Raw genomic sequence first — 19,263 nt, 5'->3', positions numbered from 1 at the left:
AGTACAGGAGGTGGAGAAGGCTACTCATACTCAGTGACTCCCCCCATGGACACACGCTAGTGTATCTAACACTTGGGGAAGGCTGAACGTAAAAACAATGAAGCCAAATAGTAGTCTTTTTTAGGGAGATTAGTTCCACATTTTAAGGCCTTGAATGGAGAGCTGCATCCTGGATATTATTCTGCTCCACGAGCAAACAACACTCGCTGCTAAGACACTCAGAATTTATTGTGATTTCTTACATCCACAGTGAATTTATTGTTGTTTCTCAGAATTCCATTCTGCCTCTGTTTTGACGTTAATAAATGACTTTGGGACCTTGAAGGTTTAATTTGAAATAGCACATGTCTTGCAGTCAAGACGGCGGAGTGAAACAATTGCTTTTCAGCTGGTAACCAGACATGGCGGAGGAGAAGTCAGGCATAATATTTATCTCCCTGCCCCTGGAGATGTGGCACACTCATCCAATTCATCCATGTCTCCATCAGAGAAGAATGAAAGCAGGGCCACAGAAAAAAAAACAGTCCTTTTCATTACAGCAACATGGATCATTTATCTTGTTGAGTTTGCTCCATCACATGTCATCGATTACAAGAGTTTCCTGAAACAGAGGAGCAGCAGAGTTCAGGTCTCATGTAGGGGAGGTCGGACACTCATCATCCAAAATGTGGAGAGGACAGCTGTGAATCTTCGCTGTGTTCATGAGGCAACACATTTTTTTTAATAGGTTAACATAAATAATGAAAACGAAATCATTTTCATAACTGCTAATATTTCCACTTCAGTAACACTTACACCTGAGAGAAAGCAGCCTGTACTTTAACATGAAAAGCTGGTGTGGTTTCCTGCAGACACCTTTCTGTGGACACGTCTGCAGCAAACAGGAGCTCAGCCTTGACTGTAATTTCATCTTCAATTCAAACACATCCCCTTTGTGGTGCTGCAGCACTGGCTGTTCCCTCCTATTAAATGACTGTTATTATTAAACATTATCTAACAGCTGATAAGATGATTCACTTCAGCACAGATTTCTTAAAACACAGATGCAGAGATGGAGTGGAATGATTGGACGTCTCACCGCTCACTGCTGATCATCCTGTCGACCACAGGAGGGGTCGGGTGATAAACAGTTCATGCTGGAACAACGCTGAGACGTTCAGGGTGTACAGAGGCTCTATGATTAGTTATTGTACTTTGTTTGCTCACTGCATTTAACAGGCTGTTTAGATTTACAGAATAGATAAAAATGTTGAACACATGCTGATAAATACATCTTCAACTATGTGTTGTAGAAAAACTGGACAGCTACAATCAATCCACAATCAATTAAATAGTTGCAAATTATTTCATTTCAGCTGTGAAAGCACCACAATCTGGTAAAAAAGATATGTTGAGCTGTCTAATATGTACAATCACACATCCCAGGATAATGTTCAGTAATGCATACAGAGCCTATCCCAGCTGACATTGGGCGAGAGGCAGGGTACACCCTGGGCAGGTCACCAGACTATCACAGGGCTGACACATAGAGACAGACAACCATTCACACTCACATTCACACCTACAGACAATTTAGAGTCACCGATTAACCTGCATGTCTTTGGACTGTGGGAAGAAGCTGGAGTACCCGGAGAAGCCCATACTGACATGGGGAGAAAATGCAAACTCCACAGAGAAGGGCTCCCACACCCTGGGTTCCAACCAGCTATTCTTGTGGCATTTTAAGACATGCATGGCCTCATTTGAAAGGTCAGAATTACTGTAAGTTATAGAAGTTTCAACATGCTGAGATAAAGTTTTTCTTTTATCTTTGTCGGAAAATTTTCTTGAAAAAAAAAAAAACTCCTGCACATGACTAAAACTGGGAGGTATTAGCTGAATAACACAATGGGACCATAAGCCCCACCTATAGCCCCCCCTCTCCTATTTGAGCCATTTTCATACACATATGAGCCATATGTTTATCATTTCTGTACATTTACAGCAGTCTGTTGTGCCACTTACCTGTTCAAAAGTGCACTAGAGGTCACGAGTGTCATTGACTACAAGACCCATAAGCCACTGGCTCTTTAAACTACAGGAAATGTCAGTTACGCGCGTTCCTTCAACACAGGCCCTTGTTGACAACTGAGGCCACAGCAACAGCACTGGAGGCTCCTATTGGCTCAAGTGAGGTGTCAATCAAAAGGTCAGGAGCCGGTCGACACATGCAGAATGGGAGAAATTATGCATAATATGTGGAGAAATATGAAAGTCTGAAATGATGCAACCGCAGTTTGTGGATATCTATGGATGTAATAACGTGTGTGGACTAAATATTTCACTAGATTTGGATCATCTGGACTATTGTCAGTGTGTGAGAAATTAAATGCGAACTGTGTAAACTGTGATTCTGTCTGGATTATATCGTGGATTATGATAACGCTGCATACGTGAGTCATAAGTGTTTGTTTTTGGTCTGACAGAAGTGTTTATTGAGCCTGTTGTGGTGGTTGTGTCTTTGAACGGTCAGCATTAATGGTAACATGAGGAGCGTAGTTTTCAGAGAGTAGGTCGTATACGTAAACTACTAAAACCACAAAAATACAGCAGTAATTTGCATACAGTACCATACTCATCAAATAAAATCTTAGGAGGGCCCCAAGACTGGCCGTTGAAGCTTTCCAAAATCCTGAGACAAACTAAAATCGAATTCATTATTTTACTTCTTCATTGAGGTTATTTACTTTCAGGTGTGCAACCAGGTGTCGCCACAACTCATGGGGCCTTTGCACTTTGTGCAAAATACATGATCAGGTCATAGTGTTTTGTGTACCCTTGCGCTGGGGACACTGCAGCGACTATAAACCCAGCTGAAGAATGGGAAAATGTTGTGACATTGGCTTTTGGTTGAACTGACTGTTCATTTTTACATTTTTTAAATTGGACTAATTAAAAACCTGTGTGTAAGGTCTGTGGTGCTTCCTGTTACCAACTTTCACATCTGAGAGCCCTGCTGAGAGTGAAAAGCTCAGCTGTCCATCTCAGCCTGTTTAGTATTCTGCTCATGAAATGGTTTAAACTCATCCCCTATCCATCCATCTACCAAAAGATATGAGATAACTTTTTTTTTTCTTCTCAACAGATGATATTAAGTGCCTCCTATTATCTCAGTAGGTCTGTATCATATTAGAATCTGCAATCGCAGGTCAGAAAGTATACGGCGCTCTTGTCTCGGCCGGTGCTGCAGAATTACTTTCCTGCACACAATGGCTGAATGGGTTGAGGCTTTGTCATTTAAACTGCATAAAGAGGCCAGAAATTGATTTTTATTGTAGATCTTCATATCTAATAAAGCTCTGAGGATCTCCTTTCTTCATTGTCTGAATGGCCAGTGAATGCTTTCAATCTTCTTCTCTGTTTCATGCATAAAAGTGGAAGCCGGAATGATAGGAGAAGAATGAGAGGGAGGGGTGCTGCCGTGCAAGTGAAAAGCATCCCTTCTCTTTTTCTCCTCTCCTTGGAAACTAGACCTGGGGAGGACGGGAGAGGTGAAGGAGCTGGGGGTAATTGAAAAGTGAAATGTTTTTTTCCTTCCTCTTTAGAAAGAATGTGTCTTTTTCAAAGAGAAAACATAACCAGGACACACTCCCTTTAGGAGCGTCCGCAGCACAGAAAGTCTACAAAGATATCAATCCTCTTTCATCACAGGTTGGAAAAGACTTCAGCCTATTTTCTCATTATGACAGTTTACATGTATAATAACACATCTGCTGGTTGGATGGAAGATCTGGGTAATTTTTGACAAATGCAAATCCGCTTTTTACTATAAGCTGAACCATATGATCGGGAGAAATGCCTGCTCACTGTCTAAAGGAAGGCCATCTTTTTAAGTGTTTATTGACGTCGCTGCCAATAACCTGAACTCCTCCAGTCGAACATCTATAACTGGAGACTGCCATATAAACAGACAATGATATAACACAGACAATATGACACTAATTACATAAAATATGTCTTTTTTAGGTGAAGTTATAATGGTTGAAAATGCTGTGTCGTACCTATATCTGCTAATATCTAAATCACAGTGTGTAATATGCTCCAGACTAACCTAATCCACTCGAAGCACTGGAGCTCCCCATTGAAAATTTTAGGAGCACTCCCACCATGCAATGCAGCACATTCATTTTTTTCCATCTTAACTGTATTATTGATAAATGCTTTGGTACTAATAGATACAGAGATACCAACTTAAATAACCACTTAAATAGAACTACTTAGCTCTGAAGTTTCTAGGTGTTTGCTAACCTGGAAATCCAGATGCCCCGCCCCTAGCAAATTTGAATTTGCACTGCACGGGAATCTGGCCCCAACGAGCAGAGCCTGCTGAATCGCCAATCGGACCAATCAGATCAATCTATCTGACAGAGGCGGGCTCTGGGCGGACGTAACATGATGACGACATCGCTGTGCCGTAGGAGTCGAAAAGTAAACAGCCAAGATGGCAGCTGCCGAAGGACCACGTCCATTCAATTTAGCTTAAGCCAACTACACTGATCTTTTTCCTCAAGAGAGGAACAGAAGACTGCCGTAAAAGCCTTCGTTTCCAGGAAGGAAGTTTTTGCTGTTTTGCTGACGGGATATGGCAAAAGCATATTATATCATCACTCAAAATCTTTCTAGATTTGAGTCTGGATTTCCAGGCTAAGTGTTTGCTGATAAATTTACCAATGCTTGCACCTTAAGTATTTACAAATGTAGCCATGTCAAGGTGCACAAATGTGGGACTTAAATTTGGGCAACCTCCCAGGATTTTGAGTCTGTATGTAGTCTGAGCTGTCCTTAATTGAAATTCAATCCCTGTTCATTTTTTTTCTAGCAACCCAAAATTGGAGAATAAAATAATTTTCAGCACAATTTAGTGGGATTTCCTAATTTATAATGTTGTGTTCATACCGAGTGAATGAGATGTAAAGTCAATGTAAAGACGCGATTAGGCGTAAATTCCCACCTGGCAGCGCGATGGATAATTTTTGTCCACCCTCCTGCAGGAGTGGACTAAAGCGTGTACCTCTACGGGGGTGTGGAAGTATGGAAACAGAAACAGAAACATACTGAGAGCCAACACAGTTAACATCCGAATATAAAAGCTTCACAAGGGGCAGTGTGGGACTCACAGTTGTTGAGTTGACTCCATCGCATGTCATCGATATCTTCAAATGAAGGAACAGCAGAGTTCAGGTCTCAGGTAGGAAAGTCTAAGAGACAGAGAACAGCTGTCATTATTTTCTGGTGTTCACACAACATATTTTTAAGTAGAGAAAGACACAAGTAGAAAGACTGCATGAATAAAATGGTAAAAAACAAAACATTTTCATGGCACACACAAGAAACACCTGCCTGCTTGTATGCTACCTCCTTCCCTAACCCTAAAATCTAGGTTTTAATGGGCACACATTCTCGGTCTACCCTACCCAGTCTCTGTCAGACCCAAAGAGAGATTTGTGTTGTTTTGCGCTAATATTTCAGACACACAGGGTTGGGGAGTAACGGAATACAATTAACAGCATTAGGTATTTAAAAATCAAAATATGAGTAACTGGTTTCTGTTACAGTTTAAATAAGAATCAGAATCAGAAATACTTTATTGATCCCCGAGGGGAAATTATTTATGTTACAGGTGCTCCTTGCAAGAGAGGAAAGATACGTGAAAATATAAGAAATTTAAACAGTAGTATTAACAAATATATTGTTAAATAAAAAGGAATTATTAACAAACATAAACGTAAATAAATATATATATATATATATATATATATATATATTTATATATATATATATATATATAAATATATATAAATATATATAAATATATATATACATATATATTGTAAACTGAACAAGATTATTTACACAAACAGAATATATACAGTCAGGGTGAATGGGGTTATTGCACAAGTTAAATTAAATTATTGCAGTGTGTGAAAAAGTCTCAGGGCCACTCAGAGGGAGGAGTTGTACAGTTTGATGGCCACAGGCAGGAATGATTTCCTGTGGCGCTCAGTGGTACATCTTGGTGGTATGAGTCTCCCACTGAAAGTACTCTTGTGCCTGACCAGCACATGGTGGAGTGGGTGTGAGACACTGTCCAAGATAGTTCGTAGCTTAGACAGCATCCTCCTCTCTGACACCACCATCAGAGAGTCACACTCAGTTCCCACAACGTCACTGGCCTTGCGGATCAGTTTGTTGAGTCTGTTGGCGTCCACCACCCTCAGCTTGCTGCCCCAGCACACAACAGCATAGAGGATAGCACTGGCCACCACAGACTCATAGAAAATCCTGAGCATAGTCCAGCAGATGTTGAAGGACCTCAGTCGCCTCAGGAAATAGAGACGGCTCTGGCCCTTCCTGTAGAGAGCGTTAGTGTTCTTAACCCAGTCCAGTTTATTGTCAGTGTGTACCCCCAGGTACTTATAGTCCTCTACAATGTCCACACTGACCCCTTGGATGGAAACAGGGGTCACCGGTGTCTTGGTCCTCCTCAGATCCACAGCCAGTTCCTTTGTCTTCGCCACGTTGAGCTGCAGATGGTTCTGCTCACACCATGTGACAAAGTTATCCACAACAAAACTGGTGGAATACAGAATACTGTACTGCAGTTTGTAAAGACAAGCTACGGTATGCTAACGACACCTTTCCTGGCAGTATGACAGCACCGTGTGCGTCAGTTTTAGAGGCAACAACCCAACTACCACCATTTTGTCAGTGACGTCAGCATCAGACACAAACGCACAGAGGAACCCTTCTCGACAGTATGATATGTACCAGGTGGCACCAATTTGTATTGCCACTGGCAATTACTGTAACATAAAGAGCGAGAAAGGAGGTGGATGGGTTCAACAAACTCTGGACTCTCACCCGGGAGCCAGCTGCTCACTTACTGTATGAATTTTAAGCCAAACCATGATGTGTTTTTTTCTAAACCTAACCATGACTTTTTGTCGCCTAAACCTAATGAAACTAGAATTACCACCTCATGGTTGAATGCCTCCATGAATCTGTCAAGTTGCACTTCCAGTTTCCATCCATATCTGTGAAAACAAAGATGCTTCACACACAGAAGATCTATACAATCAGCACAGTTTCAAGATTAGAGTCACCAATTCAGTATCTGACCAAATGTCTCCCCTTCTTATCCTGAGATATGACGTTGAGCAATGGACATAAGTGTTTTTGTAGAACATTATGACGTCACAGTGAAGTTAACCTTTGACCTTGTCGATATAAAATGTCATCATTTTATCCTGTTAGACATTTGTGTGATATTTTGCCATAACTAGCATTTAGATTCTTGAGTTATGGCCAAAAACATGTTTTGTAAGGTCACACTGACATTTGACCCCAAATTTCTAATCAGTTCCTTCTTTGGTCCAAGTGGGTGTTTGTGCCAAAGTTCAGGAGATTCCCTCAAGGCTTTCTTGAGATGTGGTGTTTAGGAGAATGAGACGGACGCAAGATCACGGTGACATTGACCTTTGACAACCAAATTCCAATCAATTTGTCCTTGAGTTTAAGTGGACGTTTTGATTTTTTTCGTTTCTTGGCTTTATTTGACAGGACAGTACTTAAGCGTGAAAGGGGGAGAGAGAAAGAGGGGATGACATGCTGGGGCAAGGACATTGCCTTTGTACATGGGATGCCCACTCTACCCACTGAGTTATTGGACGCCCCCCTCAAGGTATTTTAAGGTATCCCATTCACAAGAATGGGGCGGATGGACAGTCATACGGACAACCTGAAAACATGTCTCGAGCCATGACTATCGCTGCATGGGAGGAAAATAAATCTAAAATGAAGTGTTTTACCTACTGTACATTTCCTGTGAAACTGGAGGTTTATTTTGAAAAGACAAGGCATGTAACAAGCGACATGCCATCCCATAACATCAGAAACTGACACAGAAGGGTACATAGCGCTTCATATTTTGATGTGTAGGTCCACTGACAAAGCGGTGGTATTTGAGAGCATGTTGAAACACATGATAGTAACAGTATTATCAGAACAGACGAATACTTTTCACTTAGAAAAGTGATTATATATCAGTTGTTATTAAGACATTCGAACGTACTTTGAAAGCTTCACATACTGTTCATGTCCTATAAGCACCAGTGTACAGCAGTTAGATATCAGCCTTTAGTACAAGATAATGAAATGCAGGAAATCAAGGCAGACGTGTAATTACACCAAAAGCACACAAGGATTAGTTCTATTGCACAAAAAGTGAATTTCATGTCTGACTTGATTCGACAAATGTGGAAGTTATGAAACAAAAACTGCCCCCTGTTGCTCCTGTGATAAAGCAGATTAATTTTGCCGCCCTTGGTGCAACACTGCAGAATGCATAAGGAATCATTGCTGGGATTTGTTGACATGAGTTTATTTTCTCAAAAGAACACAACCTGTCAAATTAATGCCTTTAAGAAATATAATAAGTTAAATAAAATGCTGTGATCTGAATATGATTTGAATGAAAAATGAAAGGCACTGATGCCCCTGTTCATCTCAGCACCACTCCAAACAAATCATTCTCTGCTCGCTTGTTTAAACTAGATGTTATGCAAATGCACACCTCACCTAACTCGCAGGGCTGCGCACTCCTCCCTCGTTTTTCTCATTTTTAGGTGATCGCAAATATGTAAACAAAATTTGTTTTCATGCATTTGAATATGATTAATTATCACAGATTAATCCAGCTGCACTTGTAAAGACTTTTCAGACGAGATTAGGAATTTCAAAGTGACAACCATGATAGATGGGAGCATTCTGTAAGTCGTAGATTAAAGGTCACAGCAATGAACTGAAAAACTCACAAGGCATCGTTTAAGTTGAGGCAGATGCAATCAAAGCTGTGCAGCAAATAGACGAGCGCCTCAAACAGGCAAAAATGATTATGGAAATGGGTATCTGCACACAACTAAACATATGGCAGCGCCTAATGCCATATAACACTAGGGGCTGGGTTTAATCAAACTTCACCAATTAAAAACACAAATGATATGCAAACATCTGAAAGTCTGAAGAGAAAATGAGGAGGATTGTTATTAATGATAGGGAAGGAATCTATCTCCACTAATTCTCTGAATGTTTCCTCCACTGCTCTCCTTCCTGCAGATAAGACTGATCGTCATCACTGAAGACTTTTAACAAGCACAGATTCAACAAATATGGGAAAATGACACCACGTCGAAAATAAATACAGATTACACAAGGAATTTACAACAGCATGATGTATTTTCAAAAAATACGAAAATATATTTCTCCTTTTTGAAGAAGTTAAGTTTAGTTAAGGCAGGATCACCGACCAGGGCAAGGGACGCAAAAAGCCCTGGGGTCACTCAATTGATTGGTTGTACAGAATTTGAATCATTGCATATATATGTTACACCTCTTCCTGGCTAGACACGATGCAAATGAACAAACATCAGATTGTTTCAGTTTTTTCCAGTGAAGATGTCCTACGCTGTTCTGTGCGTCAGTGAACAGGCTCAGTGACGTATTGTTGGTTTGAAAAATGCTCGCCCTTGCTCTACTGTTGTGAAGTTTTGCACACTTACACCAACTCCAATCTATTTTCAGCGGTCAAAGTCAAAGACTGAATATAAAAATTAACAGTTATATACAAGATATACCTTTTATATATAGTCTGTGTCTGTGTGTCCTGACGTTTGCGTTTCCCCTCCAGTCAGCAGTCAACACGAATGAAGACAGACTCATTTATGACATTGAGTAAATAACGATTATTAAGTTTATTATGTAAGGGATAACAGCCTTCAAGGTGTCCATTATCATTTCTTAATGGCTGGGCGTGAACCATCTAAAAGTCCATTCTCACTGAGGGCAAATATCCTCGTGGATTATTCTCGCAGAAAAATATAAACGCTGATTTCATGGGTTCTTATGGAAGTTTGCACACCAGGGCGGAACTTCGGTGCAGTGAAAAAAGTTTCCGCCCAGACTTTGACCCCCACGGAATTCGCCGGCGGAACTACACAGCTGGGCCAATGAAATTGTTTGTTTATGGTGACATTGCGCAGACCTGGGAGAGTCCAAAATCCAGTCAGGCAGGACAGTATGGGAGAAAGGTTGATAAACCTCGTTTCACAGCACCCCGTCCTTTTTGATAAAAGACGGGATGATTTTATGAACAATGAATTAAAGGACAACGTCTGGCAGTCCATTGTCCAGCTTGGTGGCTGTGGTGAGAGTGGTAAGTGCTAAAGAAAGTTGATGTTGACGCTTGTTAAACATTAGCTTGCTAGCTCGCTGCTGCTACTCTCGTCCATGTTCACCCACACCCGTTCACACTGCGCTGACTTGGAACACAATGACGCAAAATTCCGTGTGTATGGTTTAAACGCGGAAAAGCGCTGTGTGAATATTCCGCAAATCCATTCCACATTTCGGCATTGCGGCAGTGAGAATGAACCTTAAGACTCTGTGAAGGCCATTATAAACTGAAGATGGTCACCTTATTGGGCATTATCCTAGTAAAAGTATTCATTTATATTTTTATGTTTTTCAAAACCCCAAGTCCGTTTCCCTTGTGACACCTTTACCTGGAACAATCATTACCGCTCCATAAGGTTCTTATGCAATGGAAACGTTATTCATGACTCCAGTAAATAGGACAAGCCCTAGATTCTACCTACTGCACACTGAGTCCGTTTTCAGGGTCTGAATCAGAAGGTCACCTAAGTGTGCAAACATAATTGACACAATGTGAAGTTGTATCTATTTTTACACAAGCAACAATTTCTGACAAAAACAACAGACTCAGTGTGCCAAAGCCTTTACGCCAAGTTATCAGCCAACTAGCTAGCTATCCTCATAATTCAGCTAGCCAGCCAAGCAATGGAGCCGCAAGCGCTACGCTATAATTTAACAGTCTGTTCAACAACATTAGCTAGCAATCCAGCCACGTCTTTGTTCCCAAATCAATATTAAAATTTTCACGCACAAGCAATACGCCACGTGTACTGTTACTGTCGGCCACAGCCTAAAGTAGCAGTTGCAGTTTTACACTTACTGGAAGTGACAACGTTTTTGTTTGGTTTTTTTTAATTGCCACTTCTTTCTTCTGTGAATTGCAAATAAGACGGTGGAGCATTATCACCAACTTGACCGCTACCTCGAACCCACACACAGACCGAACTTTTGCCACAACGTCAGCGCTGGTTAAAATGTGCCACCGTAGCTAGGAGCAAGTTAGCCAGCTAGCGAATGCGAACGTTAGCTAGCAAGCTAATACTTGCATTATTGTTTGCAGCACCAAATCCCAACAACTAAAACCAAACGAATGTTTCTGACGGCTTCCATTCGACAACAGTATTGGTATAGGAGCCAAATATGTTATTGGGAGGTTTTGCGTTTAACTGTGTAATTCACTGTGTGGGCACTGGGGGGCACTGTACCGTCACCTGGTGAGTTCAGGTATTTAGGATGTGACCTCACTGTGGTCATCAGGTGTTTGGCCCGGAAGGGCAAATGGGTTTTGACCGCAATGGCGCGGAACGCTCCAGTTTTGTTTGTTTGTTTTGTACTGAACGTTAATGTAACAGATGGACTTTGCCATGCACTTGTGGAATAAATGTTATGGTGATGCAACCCAAGAAGTTTCATGGACTTTGATTCAGTATTTGGATAACGAAGGTAGTGTGTCCAGCAACAGGTGCGTCAACCCTGGTCAAATACCTCAGTGGCTAGTAGTAGACTTAGCTCCTTTAACAATTGGTATTTAGTGCAAAAAGCATGTATAACATGTACAGCTTCCGCTACGTCACAAAGATGGCAACCGTTAAGGGTCAGAAGTGTCCATCATTCGACACTCAACTTTGAGTCCGACAATAGCCAACCCTGTAGGGGGATATTTAATGATGTCAATTAATGACAATAAATTCTAGAGATGTACTGATACCACTTTTTCCTTCCTGATACTGATTCCAATCCCCGAACCTTAGGTATCTGCCGATACCGACTATCGATCCGATACCAGTGCATAAAATAAAAATGGATGGGATATGAATTGTTGTATGTCTCAACTCCTAAAACTCTACGTAAAATATTAAGAAATTAATACATAATAGTAGAATGAATGCCATATAATTTTTTTTTATTATTATTATCCATTGTTATCCAAGACAGGCTACAGTAGAATGCTTTTTAAACTCTTCCATTTCGTTTTCCTGTAGCGTCCGTATGCGTAATGACGTGAGGCATTACGTGGTATCGGATTGGTCATAGGCTGTACTTGCCGATACCCGATACCGTATTTTAGGCAGTATCGGAGGCATTTCCAATACTGGTATCGGTATCGGTAATAAATTCTAATAAATTCTAAATGAAAAGAAAAACTGACATTGCAATTCATCAAAGCCCAAGTTGTTTATTGCGACCAACAGTCAAAAACACAAATGTATTAAGTGTAGAATCAAAGACAACTGAAATACCAGAAAATATTCATATCTGAGAAGCTGAAACAAGAAAATTCTTGATTACATTTCTGTCAATTAAATAAGAGTTATCAAATGGTACTTTTGTGAATGAATTACTGACAAATGAATCATGTGGTCACAATTTGATAGTTCTTAATGTTTTGCACACCCTGATATGAAACACACCAAAGATCATCATGGTCAAAAGCAGGACAAGACTGTGATTGACCTGAAGAACAGAGAGGAAACACTCTGATGCTCATATTCATACACTGATCTGCATATCAGGCCCCTGGGGGGGGGGGCTGCTTCAAAAAGCAGCGCCCCAGTGTGGCTGGAGGAGACATCAGAGGTGCCGTCACTAACACAGAGGGAGCATGAGGAAGCACTGCAGCTCAGTATAGCAGAACGAGAGTCACTAATGTTGCAGCTCAGCTGAGAAACCGAAAAAAATCCACCACTAATCACACCAAATAATAAAATGAGACAGCATGTACTGACTTTATTTAATCAATCAGCAAACTATTTTGACGTCCGTATGATGAGAATTTATTAAAAGTTACCCAGGTTAAGAGGAAGAAAGGGAAAGGGAAGTTGCTAAGTGAGGTCTGAATGGTGCATTCAGTGTGCAGGTATCTTCCCGTTTCTACACTACACCTTATTTTTGCCTCCATAAATGTGCAAGATTCCAATAAACATTTAAACAGGAGTCGATATTGCTGCTTCTTAAGGGAAACTGTTGCCTGTGACAGAGTGTGTCAGCATGGAGTCATGGGTATTTGTGAAGAATTTGGATCCCTTAATGACATGCGACTTGATTCAGGTGTCTGCTTCCATATCTGCACTGATGTCAGTATTACTCCAGCAGCAGCCCGCACACACACACACACACACACACACACACACATGCACAGTATCGAGCTCAATCATCCCTCCCTGAATGAACAGTGTTGTTATTCCATCAGCTGGTACAGTGTGTGTACAAACTAAATCCATTTAAAATCCTGCCATACTTTCACAAAAATACAGACTCACAGTATATAGTATTGCATTCGCTTTATGGTCACACAGGTTAAGTGAATGTAGGTTTATATATATGGCTGAAAAAATACATTACTTCTTGATCAAATCTCTCTGAATAATTCTGCGGCTTTCTCTGCACATTTATGAAGCAAACAGGAAGTGGAAATCAGCTGTTGTTTAAATCATCAAATTTTAAAAAAGAGCAAATTTTTAGTCCTTTTCTTGCTCTGCACAGTTTTTTTTAAAGACTGTATTCCTTTTTTCTATCATGTCAGCATTACATTACTTTACTTATCCTCAGCGACTTACTGTAAGCTTTAATGTATGTGAACATCACCAAGTAAATCATAATATTTTTACTCTAAGCTCCCCCAGCACAGGGAAAGGTGAACCTGCCACTTGTCCATTATAGACATGACACGGGTACCCCCCCCCTCGGTCCCTCAGGAGAAGGTAGGGATGTCGGGTGTGGAGGAGAGAGCGGGAGGGGAGGGGGCTTTGAGAGGATTCTTTATGCAGCTCTGTGTATTGCTTTCATGTTGTCCAGCCGGTAACTAAGTTGGTTTGCCGGGGGCAATGGCTAATTCACACCCTCAGATCACGAGCATGAAATGAGAGAGCAGGGAGCGCTAAAGCCCTGGGGTTAATGATAGCTCCCTGGCACCACACACCCAACACCCCTCCATATAAATCTGGCCAAATGGTTTCATTTTCGATGATCCCCAGAATCTCCTGCACACACTTAAGTGAGAGGAAGAAGCTAAACAGGACACACCTGAGACAGTGACGGTGGAGACGTAAATAAAACTAATCAGGCCGTCCAGTTTTGTTTGGTTTGTTGTTGTTGTTTTTTTAAAGTTGGCTCCTTACACACATTTATTGGTGTAAGCGAAGCAGCTTTCTTTGTTAATGCGAGCTGCGTGAATGGACAGCCCACACACAAGCCAGTTTGTCATGATGGAAGCCTTTTTTTCTACGGAGATCAGCAAAATAAAGAAATAAATATTTAAAAGAAGAATACAACTGTGAAGGACTTTAAAATCTTTTACTCCTCAGTCGAACAAGCTTGTGGATGAAGACCCCCCCCCCCTCCCTTTCCATCACCCCCTCCACCACCACCACCACCGCCGCCGCCGCCGCCACCCTTTTCCCCAAAACCCCTCTTTAAAGTTATTTCAAATTTCCCAGCAAGGCTTTGAGAAATCTGTTTGTTTGAGGGCAGCATTAGATGTGACCAGCGTTTTATTGTGACATAAAACCGCATTTCTTCCTTGGCAGATTAAAAATAAAATCGGTTAATAAGAAAAGCTGTCAGCAGCAGAAAATGGCTGACATAATCCGTTTATCCTCCAAGCAATAAAGATATTGGTCCTTGGGAGTCTATCTTTCCTCTTATGTTATTTCGCCCAAAACATTATCTTCTATGCATTCAGATGGATTAAGAAGTCATATGGGAGATAGAAAGAAAATGACAGATACAAAAAAAATATATAATATCCCTTTCATTCCACATCACACACGTTTGCAGGAGGGTTACAGATGTGATCCTGCGTTAAGTTAATGAATAAATAAAAAAACACACAGAGGAAGGAGAAGAGGAAGAAAAGGAAACAGGTCACGAGTAGCTATCCTGAAGTGTGATGGGGGGAGATTACGGGCAACTCGAGGGGTCAGCGGAGCAAAAGAGCGGAGCGGCATCAACCCCAGCTCGGGCTGAGATGGGAGCATCTTACTCTCCACTCAAGCAGACAAACAGAAATTAATTGTGGCGTCGCAGGCGAGCACAAGTGGGCGAAAGAACACAGGACAACTGCTGCGAAGGAGAGGAAGCTTGAATGCAGAGAGTTTAACATCAGAAACAGAATTCACTGTGAGGCACTGATCAAGAGTCTCACAGGCTTATCTCACCTAATGCTACATGGCAGGAATCACGCTCTTACATGAGACACATTCAGAAAAATTCACACTTTTAATATTTAATTTCACCTTTTTTTCTTACACAGTGCTACAACGCTCACAATATTTCGCAGTACATGGCGGTATTTTATCAACATGTGGCAGGTATTCAGTGTTGTCTTTAAACAGACAGGCGGTGTTATCCCGCCTGAGAGGAACCAGCCATCCACGGAGGTTTTCAAGGGAGGCCGTCGACGGCAGAATCTCCAGACGAGCTGCTCCTCAGGGACTCACATGACTGACAGATAAAGGCACAAGCAGAGTGAACGTGTGGTCAAAGATGTGAGGCCGGTCATGAAATGCTGATTTGGATCTGTGTGAGCCAGTGAGGCCACGCTGGGGCAGAGGGGTGGGGCGAGAGAGGAGGGGAGGCGGGGGGAGGGGGGTGTTGTGAATGATGAAGGGGGTGGAGACGTCTCTGAGTGGCAGCCAACGTGTGCCGCAGTGTGAGCCTCTGAACTCAGACTCTGTTCTGTTTAATCATGTCGGTTTGGCTGGTAATGAAATTTGATTATGCCTCTAAAGGCAGCAACGTCGAGCAGGGGAGGAAGGTGGGGGTGAAATATTAATATCTTCCGAGATTATGCATGAAACCCCCGTGTGTAATTTTCTCTCTCTCCTTGTCCACCACCAAATTGTTAGTAGTTCATCATTAGCATGGAACTTTTGCATTTCCATCCGTCTCTCTGTGCAGGCTGCGCTGTGATTAATGCGGGCCTTGATTCATTAGTTTATCATCAATGTGGTTTTAACTGATCACTGCAGATCCATCATGCACTCCAAGGGGCCCTGCAGTGTAGATAAACACTCAGCATGCTCAGAAAGGCTATCTGCTGATCTGTTTTGGTTGGCTCTTATGGGGGGCGGGGGGCACATAACTCACAATGCCACCGGCTCCAGCCCACCACACTCAATGAGCAGCCATTGTACGTCTATGCCTGAGAACACCCAGCTATTAAAGTGTCATCACATTCATTTGTAAAAAAGGAGTAACTCCCCACCACCAACCAGCCGCCCCTAAAAATATGCTGGGATAGAAAAAAAGAGGGCATATAATTAAGTAGTCATGATCCGGTGAAGGAAAGTTCCACCGCAGGGCTTCATAATAATAATTGTCACTGAGTAGAACAGTGAAAGAATGGGAAACATCGGCTTAGGAAGTGTAGAGCTATTTGCTGAGACTATTGCGCATGTCAGCAATCTGCTGACTAATGAAGAACTACAGGCCTGAACTCCACTCTGTGAAAAATACTGAACCCAAAGAAAGTTTGCTGAAGAACTCATCAAGTATTTACTGCGTGTATTTTCAACCTGGACTGTATTTTCCCATGTGTTTGTGACTGAGTGACTAATGGAAACAGCAATTTATGAAACTGGTCTGATGCTGAACGAGAACACTGCAGCTGGGAAACAGGCTGCAGTGTAGCAGCCAAAACAAACCCTTATAGTGGCCATGAACTAACGGTGTTAACATGCGCAGAGTGGTTATACTGCAGCTTGTTTTTGATTCAGATTCAAAAGTCGCCTCCCAAATGGGCAAGTCATTTCTTTAGTCTATCCCATCCATGTTAATAGAATAAATACATAAATAAATACATAAACTAACAGCAAATCAACATCAACATGCCAGTGACAAGTGCAAAGATGAACGGGCTGCAACAACAGAAACCAAGACCCCACTCTGGCTCTCTATTGACCAATTTCAAAAGTGGCGACCTGTAGCTCACCTGGTAGAGTGTGCTCCCCATATGGGCTGAGTCCCTTGCAGCTGTTCGGGTTCGATTCTGACCTGTGGCCCTTTGCTGCATGTCATCCCCCCTCTCTCCCACCTATTCCATCTATGGCTGTCCTATCAGTAAAGGCATGAACACAAAATAAATAAAAATAAAAACCTGTTCCCATTCGTCATTTAACTTTTCTAGCCATTTTAGGGACGCACAACAAGCTGACAACAAGCTAGACACAAGACAATATTAGCACCCTGTAAATGTAACTCTCCCTCTAGCTCTGCTTTGGTCTCCACCAACTGCTAAGGGTAAATAAAAAAAGGCTTGTTAGCAACTAAATGCTCCGCTAACTTTGTCTGTCAGCTGTTTGGTGCTGGGCAGGTTGCACACAGCAGTGAGCAGTGAGACTGAACTTAAGCGGTTAAATTGTAGTTGACAACACCAAAACAATGAGCAGAAAGACGCTAAAATGCAGAGCTGAAGAGAACTACAAAGTCATGCGACTAAAATACTCATTGTGTTTTTGAGTCATTTGATTCACTGAGTTGGACATATATTTAAGGTCAAATTCTTCTGCTATTCCTCAGACCCTCACAGGATGTTGAAAGCTTAGGTCCTGATCACACGGAAAGTGTTTTGCAGGTTGGAAATCACCAGTGAATGCCACTAGTAAAAAAAAAATTTGCTGTGTCTTTTTATTGAGGTAGAGGGTACTTGCTGTAGCTCTGGTTGAGGGTGAGAGGCTGTCAGTTAATAGTATGTTGGGCACAGGGAAATGGAGATCTGTGTGGGTACATGAGGCCCTAAAAAAAGGGTGGGTCAAGGGGAGTACCACCAGTTGGTCCAGGAGCTTCGCCTCCATGATGGCCATTTCAAGTACTGCACTTATATGCTTCCTGGCCTGCTGTTTTCTATTGAGATGGTGGTAACTGCGGTTTGTAAAGTCATATAGCTCTGGATATCCAGCAGTTGCTACCACCAGCTCCTCCTCCATTACAACTTGTTGTCGTGACCACCACAGAAGGCCCGCCTCTCAAATAATCCGATTGGACAATGGGAAAAATGAGGAGATGATGTGGGGCGCTTTTCCACTCAGAGTTTTTTCAACATAAGGCGTTCAGAGCGCTCCGGCAAAAACGCCAGGCACCCAGAGCACAGAAACACCAGGCGTGTAGTAATGCAAGTAGAGCAAGCAAAAAGCTTCATTCTCATTAAAAACAATTATAAAAAGTCGCCTCCAGCTGCTGAAACACTTTATGTGTGATCGGGCCTTAAGCTTCCAGCCAAGACCAGACCCCGCTTGTGGCCTCCTGCATTGATACTTTAAAATATCTATTAGTGCAGATTTAAACTCAGTTTTTCATGATTCATGAATCTCATCAGATTCATGAATAAAATGAAGTTGTTGTTCTCCACATTATTTTATTTAGTTGTTATTTCACTGAAGCTGCCTTTTTCAGTTTAGACAGTGCCTTTTTTGGATAAGGTAGGAAATAAGTAACTGTGATAAGTGATAACACTTTTTGTACCTACTATTTTAACATGTAAATGTCAGTTACACGTTGATGCATGAAAACACATGGTGTGAAATACTGCTGGACAAGTCGTCGTTTTCATTTTCGACTACAAGAGGTACAACAGATCCAACATCTCTGAGTATGCGGCGAGTCTGCACCATGTTAATTATGCCGTTTTTGAAGGGGGGGTAATTTTGAGCTGTCACTTTTTTTTCCTACCAGGAAATGACATGATGTGACTCAGCTACAGATCACGGTAATGTGATAATGTGAAGATATGACATTTTCTAATTGTTCTTTTGAATAAGCATTGTTAAGTAGTTGATATAATCAACAACAAATAAAGACAGCTTCCTGCTCTGTTCCTTCTAATCTGATCTTCACCTTTAGGAGGACTGTGTGCCCTTGACGACTTCCCTACAGCTGATAGAATTCAAAATAATATATACAAGTACATCAGGGCCCTGTCCCTCAATAGAAACACATCTACACAGGAGTAGAGAACTTCAGTGTTCAGACTAAAGGCCTTTAAACACCAGAGAAGTTCTTCTTCTCTGTTTAATTTGC

General features: G+C 41.7%; 2 protein-coding genes across 2 annotated transcripts in view; one reads left to right on the top strand and one right to left on the bottom strand.

Annotated features, from left to right (window-relative positions):
- LOC125895849 (uncharacterized) overlaps positions 1 to 1,561 on the top strand; it is a 369,147-nt gene extending 367,586 nt beyond the window's left edge. Inside the window, exon 6 of the transcript XR_007450212.1 lies at positions 1,499 to 1,561. The gene's annotated coding sequence lies outside the window, so the exon portion shown is untranslated. The remainder of the gene's footprint in view (positions 1 to 1,498) is intronic.
- Positions 1 to 19,263, bottom strand: part of sox14 (SRY-box transcription factor 14) — a 203,368-nt gene that overhangs the window by 68,052 nt on the left and 116,053 nt on the right. The window contains exon 3 of the mRNA XM_049588003.1: positions 5,157 to 5,237. The gene's annotated coding sequence lies outside the window, so the exon portion shown is untranslated. The remainder of the gene's footprint in view (positions 1 to 5,156; positions 5,238 to 19,263) is intronic.

The sequence above is a fragment of the Epinephelus fuscoguttatus genome, linkage group LG10 (genome assembly GCF_011397635.1).
Source record: "Epinephelus fuscoguttatus linkage group LG10, E.fuscoguttatus.final_Chr_v1".
NCBI classification, from domain to species: Eukaryota; Metazoa; Chordata; class Actinopteri; order Perciformes; family Serranidae; genus Epinephelus; species Epinephelus fuscoguttatus.
This window is presented reverse-complemented; position numbering and strand designations above follow the sequence as displayed.